The 14303-nt window shown below is 42.6% G+C and overlaps 1 protein-coding gene and 1 non-coding gene across 2 annotated transcripts in view; one reads left to right on the top strand and one right to left on the bottom strand.

Annotated features, from left to right (window-relative positions):
- Positions 1 to 14303, top strand: part of sema4c (sema domain, immunoglobulin domain (Ig), transmembrane domain (TM) and short cytoplasmic domain, (semaphorin) 4C) — a 104162-nt gene that overhangs the window by 23575 nt on the left and 66284 nt on the right. Inside the window, 1 exon segment of the mRNA XM_005472982.4 lies at positions 12368 to 12501. The gene's annotated coding sequence lies outside the window, so the exon portion shown is untranslated.
- On the bottom strand, positions 7550 to 7643 carry trnai-uau (transfer RNA isoleucine (anticodon UAU)). The gene is made up of 2 exons: positions 7606 to 7643; positions 7550 to 7585 (listed from the first exon to the last, which is right to left on the bottom strand). It is a non-coding gene; the product is annotated as a tRNA-Ile (tRNA).

Below are 14303 nucleotides of genomic sequence, written 5' to 3'. Positions count from 1 at the left end.
CTGCTTTGAATGCCTGCTAACAAACAAAAGATATACACCTGCTTTGATGCTATTACCCAGAGTTTTTATGCTCAGAGTTGCAGCCTTTATTCTCCCATCAAGAGCCCCGCAGAGCACAGGACTCTCACAGAGCAACATTACACACAAAGACGGGGATAAGCAGATACATACGCGTAGAAAACATATTCTTGGGCAAAAAAAAAAAAAAATCTTGGCTCTGTTCACCTGTTTCCCTCCTATTCCCTCCAAGCCAGTTGAAATATTGCAGTTTTATCAGAGCCCATGGCTCGTTGGCATCAGGATAGGAGTTTTAGGGAACAAAAGCACTTGGTCAGGGTTAGGAAAAGTTAAGGGTATGGTCTAGAATACACCTTTTCCACAACTTTAACCCTACATCTGGAAGTAGAATGCTAAAAGGGTACCATTGTGGTGTCAAGGAAATTCTCAACAAGCACCCAAATGCAAGACTGGAGTGACACTGGGCTGCTCCTCCTCCCTCAGGCACGTCTTGCAGAGAACCATCCCTCTCCTCTCCTGTCAGGGGGAACAAATGAGCCGGGGCATGTTTCTTATGTGTGTGTTTGTGCGTGTGTGTGTAAGGCTAAACTTCCTGTCTGTTTGGTCTTCCTCTCTGTAGTTGCTTCCTCCCCAAAACATATACACACAAACACACACACACCTGCTCCGCACTGTTACCCCCTGACAGATCACTGACATGCTGTCTCTAGGCCATCCTGCAGTGTGTATGCGTATGCGTGTGTGTGTGTTTTGAGTGTGTGTGCATGCATGTGTGGTTACAGACACCCTCCCACTGAGCCAGTCTGGCAATTGCCATTTCTCAAGGAGCTAAGGAAGGGAGGGAGCATGGAGTAAGGATGGAGGGAGGGCGAAGGCCTTGATGTGAGTGTGTTTGTTGTCAGAGGGTTTATTAATAAAGATGACCTCAGCCTGTGCTGCACAGAGGGTGTGTGTGTGTGTTTTTTCTTTTCTTTCCGTCTTTCGTTCCTCTTTCTTTGTGACTCTTAAAATAATTATTATTTTGAGGGGGGAAAAAAAGGATTCATGTGTTTATGCATGTGTTTCTGCACCTTCTCGTGCCAGCTTTCTCCCTCCTCTTTGTGATCCCGTGGTGGTTGCACTCTGCTTATTTGGACTCATAATGCGTCTTTGCCATCTTTTGCGTGCATGCTAGCTCATCTGTGTATGTCTGTGTGTGGGTGTCTGTGTGTGGGTGGGCGTAACAGGGATAATCCTTCTTGATATGACTCCTTTGTGTCTCAGCGTCCGTGGATGTGATTATGTGCTTCATTATGTCGGGCTAACAGGTTGAGTTCTCTGCGTGTGCGCGCGCGTCTGCAGACGTCAGTCACCTGCTGTGTGTGCAAGGAAGAACAGATGTCCTCGAAAGAATAGAAGGATGAGTAACTTCCTTCAAAGTGCAGGGCATTCCTGAATGAAATCACTCTGTAAATCGAGCTCCGTAAGTCAGTTAAGGTTCAGTTCACTCAAATTGCAAAAGCACATCTCTCCTGGTTGCAACAGACCATTCTGACTAGAGTCATTGTGCCTGTTATTTTGGATATTTCTTAGTCCTAACTACTTTCTAGCAATGAAATAGTCTCTATGTAAAGCCTGCTGGCTGTTGACAGTGTTTCTGTTGCGTTCTGTTGAACACTGTATTTCGGTGGGGGGGGTGCAGAGTTTTATCTGTCAGCTAAACCTGTCTCCATTCCTATCTTTAGCTTTCTTGATGTTTTCTGACAGTCCCCTCTAGGTTTAGCTCCGCCATCCACACAGTGATACAGAAGTGTGTACAACTGCTGCCGTCTGACCTAATTGGCTCCAACAAGCACTCAAAAACTTTTAAACAGAGACCACTGCAGAAAGTGCGAAACATCCTCTGCACCTCTTTTAGTTTTATGATATCTTTTTAAGGTAACAGAATGACTCCCACTGAGCATTCCCAGGCATGCGTTCAACGCATTTATTTTAGTTTGTCTGCAAGGCCTGCCAAGCTGAGCGAAACTTGGAATTGCAAGAAGGAAGAATTGGAAGAAGGAAGAACTTTGTAAATGTTAGCTTGGATCTCTATCTTTAAAATTGCTAAATTGGGCACTGGCCTTGCAGGGGGATGCACCGTTCTAGTTGATTGTGTCTTCCTGTGTTGATGTGTTATGGCTGCTTCGTTTGGACAGGATTCAAACAAAGTCTGGCGTGGACTAACGTACGGCTGCACTGCAGGAGCAGTTGTAAACATGGTTCAAAAGAAACTTTTACTCAAGGTAAATGATAAAATTGGTTCCTTTATGATCCGTTTAAGTAGCCATTAAAGATTAATACAAAACTATAAGAAATGTATGAAGTCAGGTTAGGTTGAGTTGGTGTTTTCAGTGGTTGAGGGTGATCTAATTTGTTTAGCTGTCGAGCCAGCCCGTGTGTCTCTCCCAGAGGGCTGAAGCCGGCGCTTGAGTGGGACAGCCTGGCAAGCAGTGGGTCCTTTGGGGCAGTGCGGTTACCAAGGAGGGAGATGGCGGAGCTCATTTTGCCCTCTGTCTGCCCTGCCACAATGAACACTGGGGCCATTAGGGACGGCGTCGTCCTGCAGCCCGGGAGAGCCACCAAATGAGATAATGCTCTGAGCTCACGCTTTTACTGCCACCTACACACTACACATGCAGGTATGCACATGTGCACAAATTAGGCAAGCACAAACATATAAGATCCAGTGGGATGCAGTGCACGTAGGAACACACACACACACACACACACACACACATATGAGTAGATGCATGAATTGATCCTCGCTCACATATATTACTCTTTGACCTCCCTCTCTGTCAATAATCCTCCACCCATGTAGGCAGCTCCGGCTATTTGCTATTTCAGCTGCAGCAGCCAGTTACATTTTGTTGGACAGACGGCGGCAGAAGCAGTGAGAGGAAAGCTAATGAAACAGGATATCCCTGCCTCTGGTTATTCCGCAGGAGAAGAATAAGGAAAATCACACATGCTTTGACCTTGAATGAGTCTATAAAATCACAGAGTGTGCTGAAGACCACTGCGTGTTTACCCAGTTTACTTATTCAGTGCCAGGCGCCGTTTTTCTGCCCTGTACTCCCCCATAATAGGTCCCCGTCAGTAATTCAGGCATTGAGACATAACACTAAGTCATCCAGCGAGGTTTCAAGCGCACATAAACTCAGTGAAATTACACAGGGGAGATAAAACTTTGCTTTTAATGGATGCTTCTCTTCTTATCGACACCCATGCATGTCTGATTATAAAGATGCTTTTCTCGAAATGTCGACGTAAAAGGTTGTGAAACTTTGCATAAACGAGCCACAGCTGAGGAGGTAGTGTGTGTGTGTAGGTATCTAATGATTGCAGAGGACTACAAAGGGAAATGATGGGATCAAAGCAAGAACAAGGAAAAAATAGTCTCTTTTTTTTTCCTGTTTTCTCTTTCTAACCCCTATTTTTATTTATTCATTAATTATCCAAACTACTTTGCATAAATCTTGGTAAATTGGACTCATTCAAACAAACATAGGTTTTCAAACCAGAAATTAACACATTTTATGACGAGGCACCCTTAGATCCTCTTGGAGAACATGTTTTTCCAAAATGTGGCCGTTTTATTACACAGTGAACCAGTGAATGCAAAAGCCGGATCATATGATTGAAATCATTTTTATACTCATCAGGCTACTCAGTGACCCCCTCTCTCACTGAGGAGGCAAGAGGAACAAAACCAAGCCAGCAAAAAGCTCCATACAGTGGAGGCCATCACTGAATTGATAACTCTCTCTTTAGAATCCTCCACATTCCTGAGAACTGCAAAACAAAAGGGAGAATCTGATTACTCTAAACACCGAAATATGTCTAAAACTGAAAGTTAGTTTTGAGTTAAAGGTCATGAATATCTTTTAAACTATATATCACCATATATACTGTCAGCAAATGATCACGTTTCTGGACAGCTATAACAACAACAGCTGGTTAGAAGCTCACTTCATGACAGCTAACGTTAGACTCGAGTGCTCTTAAAATCACAGCTTCCTTCCGCTAAACAGTTTGATGACATTCTTACATTATATGAGATTTTATTTACTAATTGCCCAAGTTTGACAATGTCAAACAATGACATTTTAAAGAAAGTTTCAGTAAAAGCAGGATAAATACCACCTAACTGAGGCTAACAGCAGTTTACAGAGGCTAACAGTAACTAACAGAAGCTAACAGTAATTAACAGGGGCTAACAGTCACTAACAGAGGATAACAGTAACTAATTGGGGCCTAACAGGTCTACCTGTCATGTTTCATGTCTGCTTGGTTCACGTTATCAAGTTCGTGTCATGTCTGCGTCTTGTCATGTTTATATGTTAAGGTCTTTTGTTGGTATTATTGGTAAGAATTCAGTTGAGTTTCTTTCTAGTTTCGTTTCTCCTATAACTTCTAATTTATAAGTCTCTCTTTGTGCTCCATCTCCAATTCCCTCTGTATGTTCTACAGTGTTCGTGCTCCTCGTGAGTTCACCGTGTTAAGTCCACATCTTAGTCTGTCATGTGTTTCATGTTGTCAAGCCGATGTTGTCAGGTCCGCATCTCTCCATGTTTCCTGTTTTATTTTGAAAGTCTTGTTTCCATGTTCATTGTGCTTAGTATTACTTTTCCCTGTCGTGGCACGATGTTCATTTGTGTCAGCTGTTTCCCCATGTGTTCCCAATTTCCCTAATCGCCTCTGTGTGTGTTTAGTTTGTGGGTTTTCTTTCATTCTTCGTCAGGTCATCTGTGTTACCTCCCTCCACATCTTGTCATAGTAGTCATAGTCATCTTAGTCATCATAATCATCATAGTTATCACAGCTGATTCATAGCTTTTCATAGTTCCCACAGTCTTGTCAGAGTTTTCATAGTTTTTTAATTTTCCCAGTTTAGGTTTTCCAGTTAACTCTCAGAATAAACGGCTCACTTTTTGTTTAACCCCAGTTTCATCTCCTTCTGTGTCCGCACTTGGGTTCTCTGTTTCACTCTCTCGCACAGTCAGCTCCCACTAACCGTGACACATACTCAGTAGTACTTAAATGAAAGCATTAATGTACTCATGGTACCCTAACTATTCAAAACACCTGACTTGTTACTGTCACTGAGTGACTGCCATGACTTCTTATCATCATATAATGTAGTCGTTTCCAAACCTTCAAGCGACATGTAGGAACAACATTGGAGTTGTATTTCTGGCAACCTGATGAAAAGAAGCTTCCACCGTGGTTTTTAGCTGCTAAATGCTCCACAATGTCCCCCCATTAGTTGCTAAGTGTCTAGATACCTGCTGGGCTGAAAGGACACATTTGGATTTATTAAAGCTCTTTCATTTTTTCCTAAAAACTTACTAATGTACGAATGAATCAAAACAGTGACATTACAGGCTGTCAAACCAAAGCAAATGGCTGAATGATGCTAAAACGTTATAACTCTCTAAAATATGAATTAATGCAGCGTAGCGTTTAAGACAAGTTAGGGATATTTTAAAAAAACGTGACTTTTAAGAGGCAGTATTTAGGAAAGATTGGTCTTGGCATCAAGATAACCTTTTTACTTGCTGTTTTTTCTATTATGGCTCTTTTTTTTTAGCATTTCCATTCAGATAGAGCATTTAATGAGATGGAAAAGTTGACTTGCGACTTGACACCCGTAAACTGTGCGCAGTGAGGAAAGCAGAGATCTTGGAGTGGTCCAGGGAAAAGCTGTGCATGGAACGTTACGAGTTTTATCAGAGGGCGCCTTAGCAGGACGGATTTGTTTGGCTTTACTCCTTTGTGAGACAAATATTGGGATGAATCTCCTCTCTGCTCTGGGCCCTGTTGTGAAAAGGCCAGGGCCCAAGCCAGGGCTTTACCATCACATCCTCCCACTTATGTAAACAGATGTCTCATACACACACACACACACATGCATGCTCGCACTCAGAAACCTCTCACCCAACACACTCACCCCAGTCATTTTAAAGGGCTTTCCCAGAAATACAGTTATACTAATTCCAGTGAATGAAATCCTTTGCCTAAAAGGATGAGTTCATCCCTTTTATTTGTGTGGGAATACGAAGCGCTGCGTTGTGGAATACATCGACAAATGGGGGCATTTTTCTCTCTCAGTGTGTCTCTTCTTCGGTTTTGCTCGCACACCAGGTGCTGCTCAGTATTTTGTGTCCACTGTGGCTCTTGTGGGTTCTGGCACAGTGAGAATAACAATCACAGCTCCTCGGTTCAAACCCATATCAGTTGCCAAAAGCACCGACGCAGACGCCGCTCTTCACACAGGAAATGAGAGGATGATAGTGGAAGGGTCCCACTTCACTGGAAAAAAAAAAATCACAATTACCATCACTTTATCTGTCAACACCAACAAATGTGGGGGGGGGTTGTCACAATGCAGAGACAACAGGAGGTGGAGCCGCTCGTTCGGGCACCGGGCTGATGCGTTCTGATCCACTGCAGAGCGAAAGCCTTTGATAGCATCTGCGCTGTGGGCTGCAGTTACAAAGTTCAGAGCTGGCAGAGCTTTATTTTTTCCTAAAAGTTAGAGCAGTCATGAAATATAAATAGCAGAAATATGGTTTGGTTTCCACAACAATGGGCACGGTCGTTTTCCATTTCTTATCTCTGAGACTGTAGAGAAATGAGACGCTTTAAATTTCAATTATTGTTGCTTTCTAGTGCTTAGCGAACTGTTGCATGTTTTTTTAACCAGCATGTGTGGAATGCTGAACGCCTCTCACCCTGCATCCTGAGCTTGATTCTGCCAGAAGTTTCTTTATGTTAAAAGGGAGTTTTTCCTTCCCACTGTCACCACATGCTTGCTCATAGGAGGTCATTTCATTGTTTTCTTGGTTTGTACCTTAAAATATTTGGCACCTGTTGTTATTTGCAGCTATATAAATGAACTATAATTGAATTACATGGTAGCCAACTTACAGAAACGGTGAGACGACAAAACAAGTGCAGCCAGCTGGAGGCGGATACATTAACTTTCTCAAGTTCTAGAGAGCTCACTAAAAATGGCAGACGACTATCAGATACGGATGTTGCATGTCTTTCAGTTTTGTTTGGCAACAATGTATCATCTATTGAAGAATTTAGTATTATATGTAACCAGAGGCACCACAACAAGTTATGATTGTCAATAAAATGCAACAATTGGTGCAAAAACACTGGTCAGATGTTGGGATCTCTTGCTCATGCATGCAAAGCTGGGTTTGCTGCTTGACTGCTGCAACATTAATAATTGGTTTACAGACTCAAATTTAGCATCCTGGCTGCCTTATTTCAGTTTATTTTAATGAGCTTGTATAATGTAACATATACTTCATTGATCCCCGTGGGTGAAGTCCTCTCTGCATTTAACCCATTCACTCTGTGAAGCAGTGGGCAGGGATGGTACGTTGCTCAGGGATACCTCAGGGTAGCTGTTCGGTGGATTCAAACCCCCGACCTTCCAATCATGGGGCCACCATTCTACCTACTGAGCTATCCCTGCCCATAAATAGGCTTGTGCTCCAGGTGAGGCTCGAACTCACAACCTCAGCATCTCTCTGCAGGTTACTGTCTTATAAGTACAGCGCGCTGACCGATTGCGCCACTGGAGCTTGTATGAAGGACAGAGTGCAGGGAAGTTATCTGCAAACAAGCTGTCTTTATAACCTGGCTAGGTGAAATATACAGACATATATACCCACTAATCAGTGCTAAGAGCAGAAATATATTTCAACATCTTGGATATCCGCCGTACCACAAAGCAATTCCCCCAAAAGGCACCAACGACACAGTCAAATACAGTCAAAAAGTCCAGATCAGTTAGTCAAAGTACAGGAAGTGAGGCCTTGGTAGTCCTATCAGTCAAAGCGACCACGACCCTAATTTTTAAACCTTGGCAAAATCCAAATGGGCGAGTTATTATATACTAAAATTACTCACCGAAGAGTTGTTGTGACCATGGAGACAAGGCTTTAAATGTGCCTTTTGTTGCTGTAAAATTGAGCATTTTAATAAGGGAATCTGTGGGGACTGACTCGTTTTCGGCGCCAGCCTTAAGTGGACCTGCAGCTCCACATAGGCTTCATTTTTCAGCCCTCCAGGTCGTCGCTTCATTGAGACACTATGATTACCTGGTATTTTGAAAGCATTAGGAATCCATTAAGTATTCGTCTCTGATGACCTTTACCTAAATGTAAGTGGCATCGTGATCCAGCTAAAGGGATTTTTCGCACTTTATGAACCCACAAAACGTTTCTAATAATTGCTTATAACCGATCTCTATAGCCATAAGATACATCTTACAAAACTGATATCAAATTCAAAATGCTACATTAGCCACCTTTGCAAAGATGCCATTATTACTCTTTAAAGCCACGTGTCTGTTAAACCTTGTAACGGGAATAGTAAGACAGAGCAGACGCAATATTTCACATAAAGGACGAAGCACAGGGAAGATAAATGCAGTGTCTGCTGTATCAGTCATTTCTATGGTACTCTGAATAATCAATGCTTCAGTTGAGTATGGAGGAATGACTCTCACGAGAGATCTCTGTATGAATTGACCGCCGTGTAGTGACGCTGATAATGGCTCTGGCGAATTGCGTCCATCTTTAATTTTAGCTTGTAAATCACAACCCGCAAGTAATGGGCTGCACTTAGAGAGGTCAGAGTTTATGTGTAAATCATTCTGGAGGACAAAGCTTGCTGTGTCAAGCTTTGCAGCTCTTTTTTTTTTCCCCGAAGGATATTTTTTTCTGATAGAGGGGGTTGGCAGTAGGCGTTCACAGCTCAGATCTAGCTCTGACCTTGGCCAGATGTCCACCAACACCGAGATGTGTGTGCATGCACGCGTTTGCGTGTACGCGCTTCGTCTGCCAGGTTTTCGGAGAGTGCTTGCATCTAATAGGGAATGGCAGGCATTTTGTTGGGCTTTATTGCCACATGCCTCTTCCAATCCTGCCACTGATTAGAGCTGCCATTACTGGCACGCCAACGTGAGCGCGCGCTCTTACGAGGCAGACGTTGGCACACGCTCAAAGCTCTGGCCTTTGCATGTGATTAGCATCCCATTGCGTTGTCTTGTGCGGCGATCAAACGGAGCACGGAGTTGTGCTCTTGTCGAGGCCGATCGGGGGAAGTGACGGGTACGACGTCGCTCCACTTTTATTCAACTCATCGGGGTGCTGCCAGCTTAGACAATGTCAAATTTGCAGCTAAGCAATTAAAGGCCCAGGCTGTCACAATTGAGCCTGATGGGGAAAACTCATTGTGGTGGCATGCAGGCAAACACGTGAACACAGATACAGGTGCTGGCACACGCACACACACGATACATCCACCCACATGCGCACACGTACAAAGTGTATGTATATTTACAATAAGCATGCAGGCGATTAGCTCAGAAAGTGCAGGTGTAAACTGTTAGTCATTGCTGATTCACAAGCAGCTGGCTGGCTTCCACACAGCCACTCACTGTGCTGCCTGTCAAATACACAGGCAGCCAGCGGCTTGAGGTGTGTGTCCATGTGTATGCGTGTGCAGATGTTCTTGAAATCCTGCTATTAAGCCAGACCTCCTCCTCCACTCCTCTTCCTCCTAGTTTTTGGCCTCACGTGTGCATGTGTGTGTGTGTGTGTGTGCTTTAGTTAATGTGTAGATGCTTTTGCACATTTATGTCTGTGTGGACTTGCAGGGATTTGGCTGCTGCTTTCTCCTGGATGAGGCCAGTGGAAAGCTGAGGTCTGGATGACTTACTTATTTAGGAAAAATACACCAGAGATGGACAGCGTGCTGCTGTGCTGTCACATAATCACATGTGCATGGGTTTGAATTCATCCAGCTCTGTAGGTAACAGAGCCAGTGACCTTAGTAGCAGTGCTATATTTCATTTTGGAGATTTTTTCTCCCCCCAATAACAGCTAAAGTGATTCTGCTGCTGTTACGGTTTCAACAGACATGCTGTCGGTTCAGTCCCAGGTGGAGGCGCTCACCAGAGGGTTAAATGCTCTACCAGAAGCAGTCGACACACATATACACACAGAAATGCTCATATGGCGGATTACTCAGTGGCGTGAGGTTTCCGATTAAGTCTAAATTTGCTTTCCAACACATTCAATTAATCTAACTTGATTTTAAAGGACCTGCCATCAAACAGAGTTTCAGACTTTTACTTAACTTGCTTCTTTACTTTCTTGAAACCATCAGAAGAGTTTCATCCTGTCTTTGGGTGTTCTCCTCCTTTACAAAGTCATGTTAATAGCAGGTTTCATATCTTCACCGGCCAATAAAAAAACATGAAGGATTCCATTCATCTTTATGGTTTAAGAAGATTCTCCTACTTGTTATACGTATAATAATCTACTGGGTAGCTTTAAAAATGTCTTTGAACGAAGATTACAACAAGGTTGTTTTTTAGCTCATGAAAAGTTTTAGAGTTCTGCTTTTACATATAAGAATTCACAGTCTCAAGGTTGTCACAATATTCCCATAAATTTGCCAAAAAGTTTAAATTTGAGAACTTTCTCGAAGATTTCCTTTTTCCTTTTTGGGGAGTTATGCCAAGGTTCTGTGCACAGTTTAATTTTTGTATGTGTGTGTGTGTTTGGTTCAATAAAGTCTGATGAACATCACAACTTTTCCAGTCGATACAGAGGAGCACAGTGTAGCAGAGTTTTCAGTTTCTAGTTTATTGACAGAAGGGAATGAAGTATGATGGTGTCAGAGGTTTGGGCCTTGGCTTTGTGTGCTCCCTCTTTGTAACACTAGCCGGCCCATACGCTACTGACAGCATCTGCTTGGCCCTTGGCGTCCTCATTGTGATTAGTGAGCCATTGATGTTGACATGAATCTCGGCTTCTGCTCACACACACACACGAATCCCGGCACGCACTGGCGAAGGCACTGAAGTCAGTTATGTGATCTGCACTATGAACTAAGGGAACCTGTGAATGTGAGCCTCGAGGGTTCAGGGGTGTGTGTGTGTGTGTGTGTGTGTGTGTGTGTGTGTGTGTGTGTGTGGCTTTGTTTTTCATGTCTAAGATCTGGTGATCAAAACCAGAAAAACCTTGCAGTAAAATTGAGTCAAGCAATTATCTCTGTGCATGGAACTTAGCTCCAAGCCTAATCTTCATACTCACTTTATACTGTTCATATGAAGGAGCATTCAGTGGTACAGTGTAAAGCAGACTGCTCAAATTCATTCTGTTTCTTGCAAAGCTACCTGTCTTGAGCTCATGGCGTCTGGGCTCATTTATTACTCTGTATCTCTTTTTCAGCATTTTTTACTGGTGTATGTGAAACCTGTAGGTATGTTTGTGATAATGACTGCTTAGCACGCTCCAGGTAAAGTTAGAGATGGTTAGCATTTGCCTCTTTTTTGCTTGTTTGGAACATGCATTTGTAAAATCTTTTAATATAAAACTGCAAGAGACTTTATTTGTTTTGGAAAATTTGCCTATTTAGGATGTGGCCAGTGGAGCCCAACCAATTTATCAGTGGACTGATATTATTGGCCCATTTTAGTGTGGCCCATTTAGCCTGTCAGTATCATCATTTGTAACTGCCAGTTAATTAAAAATTAAGTAAAGAAGTAAAGAAGAGATAAAGGAAACACCCTTCAACCATGTTGTGAGTTTCAACGTTGCATATTTTGTCCACCAGGGGGCAGTCTGCAACTTCCCCGGTGGCAACATATGCCACACAACAATGAATTAAATAAGTAACTATGAACATGTCAGAAAAAGCTCTTAATTTTTTGTATGTCTGAAAGAAAAAAAATATTGGATATTATATCCTAAGATTGAATATTTTGAATATTAATGTTATCACATTATTGTCATTGTCTGTCTTAAAAATCCTATATTGAAGCCTAAATCTGGTGAACTGAAATCTGATGAAAACAAAACCCTTACAGAAAGTCACGGAGTAAGTTACGGTTACGGAGGATAGTGTGTAAAATGTATTACATTGTCATGCTGGCTCTCTGTTGTGGTTTACTAGCATGTTTCCACTTGTGTTAGCTTATCTTCAAGTGTAGGCAACTAACTAGGCCTAAACTACAGTTTCCAAAACCACAAATTTCACACACAAAAACCACCAGGTGGCACATATTTGTTTGATCAGGATTTTCATGTTTCGTGTACGTGGATGTGCAGGTAGGAAGTATATTTACAGTTTTGAATGTGTGTGTGTGTGTGGAGACCTCTAATTACATGCAGTAGCAGGTCTTGTCTGACAGAGACATTAAAATGATTAAAGCTGACCTGTCAGTCTCACATATCCACCCCCAACATCCACCACTGCCACTCATTACATCTCTCCTCTTCTTCTCCTTTAGCCCAATGTGACCTTCATGTGCGACGTCTGTCTCTAGTCAACATTCACAACGAGGACAAGACAGAGCGAAAAAACATCTGAAGGAGAGATTACGACGAGAGCACACGGACGCGCGAGGGAGGAGAAGAAAAACAAGTAAGAAAGTAAAAACAGAACAAAGGGTGGAGAAGAAAAACACAGCAGCATCTTTTTCTATCTCTCACTGACAGCATGAACCAGAGAATAGAACAGGAGGAGGAATGGGGGGCATGTAAAATGAGCGAGGAATCAAAAGAAATAAGAAAGTGAATATAAGCAGAAAAAGGAAAACCATGCGGGGGGGAGGGTAGCAGTTGTCAAAACAGGACGTGGAAATTACAACCATTTTCAGGAACTCCCAGAAAGAAATTATTCTGCAGCGAGACAAAGAAAATGGAGAAAATGTATGACAGAGGAGACAAAGAAAGGTGACCAAAAAAGAAAGAAAAAGCTGAATTTAGGCAGGATATTGGATTTCAGATTTCAAAGCATTTTGTTAAGAAAGACACTGAAGGTTACGTCTGTAACAAAGTGTATCTGTGTACGTGTGTGCGTAGCGCTCGCGGCTTGTCCTGACTGTGTAGGTGCAAGTAGAAGGGAAAGGCGGCCATATTTTACCCGAAAGTCGAAAAGTGGAAAACAAAGGGAGAAAAGAAAGAGAAGGAGAAAAGAGAAATGGATGATTGAATCTGACAAGCCGTGCACAGAATTTAAAGGTTAGGTTTGCTGAAGATAGCTTTTATCGTTATTTCCGTCTTCTGAGGCTGAATGCAACAAAAGTACAAGGTTGGAATTTCTGCCTTAGTAATTTTAGTTTGATTTGCTCTGAAATCTGAGCGTTCCAGCAGCTTAAAATCAGATGAGAGAAGTTGATGAAAGTTTACAGATCTTTGTTGGGTTTCAATTTTCAAAATGTAAAGTTGTTTTAAAGTGCTCGCAACAATCGTAGCTGTACAATCGCATACTAATACGATCGCCTCGCTATCACCTCTCAGGCTACAAACTAGCTGCCATGATCATGTGATTAGTGGAAGTTTTGTTGGGGGTGTTAGACGGCATGGAGCAAAAGATTTAGCTGTATGCTCCACTGGGAACATCTTTAGGGAAAAGTAAGCAAACAATAACGTAAATATACTGGGAACAGGGAACAGGACAATTGAAGTAATTGGAGTTGGATTAATAGAGCAATAGATTAGCTTATCTTAGCATACAAGACAAAAACAGTAGAGGTTGGTAGCCTAGCAAAGATAGTTCCTAATTGCAGCTGTAAAGCATGTTAAATAACTAATCAGTTCTCTTTGGCTCGTTTGCATATTATGGTGCTGCAGTTGAGTATCATCAGTGTAATCAGGGTATGAACATTAGATGGCTGCTCTTCCACTCATAGAATCCAGGGTTATTTCTGTAACCACCTCACTGTGCTCTGTTTACTTCTGAAAGCAAAACCCGTGCCCTTGTCATAGAACACTGGATGTCACTATGTGCGTGTGTTTGTGTTTCAGTGGGTGGCCACCTCTTGTCTGATGTGTGTAAGATGAAGGGCTCTCTCATTTACAATCAGTTGTCAGCTTGATCGAGCGAGCGAGAGGCACGGCAGACTCGAGTAAATTGCCTCCGATAAAAAAAGTCATTTGTATCCCAACTTCCTCTTCCCAGAATTTAGACACGCACTGGCCAAAGAGGGAACTTGTTTAAACATGCACATATGCACTTGTATACCTTGATATCAACCAGATCATGTGTACTCATAAACACAGAGCTGTGAGTAATCGGCCCAGGGCAACGTTCTTCTGTATCTCCGTCCTCTTTTCTTTTTTTTGTCTTCTGCAGGTTTCTTTCGTTTCGCTTATCCCTTGTTCTCTCTAATAATTCTGGTGCTCCCTCTCTTTCTACCTATCACTCTCACAGTGTGTGTTTAT

This window comes from Oreochromis niloticus, linkage group LG12 (assembly GCF_001858045.2).
Source record: "Oreochromis niloticus isolate F11D_XX linkage group LG12, O_niloticus_UMD_NMBU, whole genome shotgun sequence".
In the NCBI taxonomy this organism is placed as follows: domain Eukaryota; kingdom Metazoa; phylum Chordata; class Actinopteri; order Cichliformes; family Cichlidae; genus Oreochromis; species Oreochromis niloticus.
The sequence above is the reverse complement of the archived record's forward strand: the minus strand, read 5'-3'. Positions and strand labels throughout refer to the sequence as shown.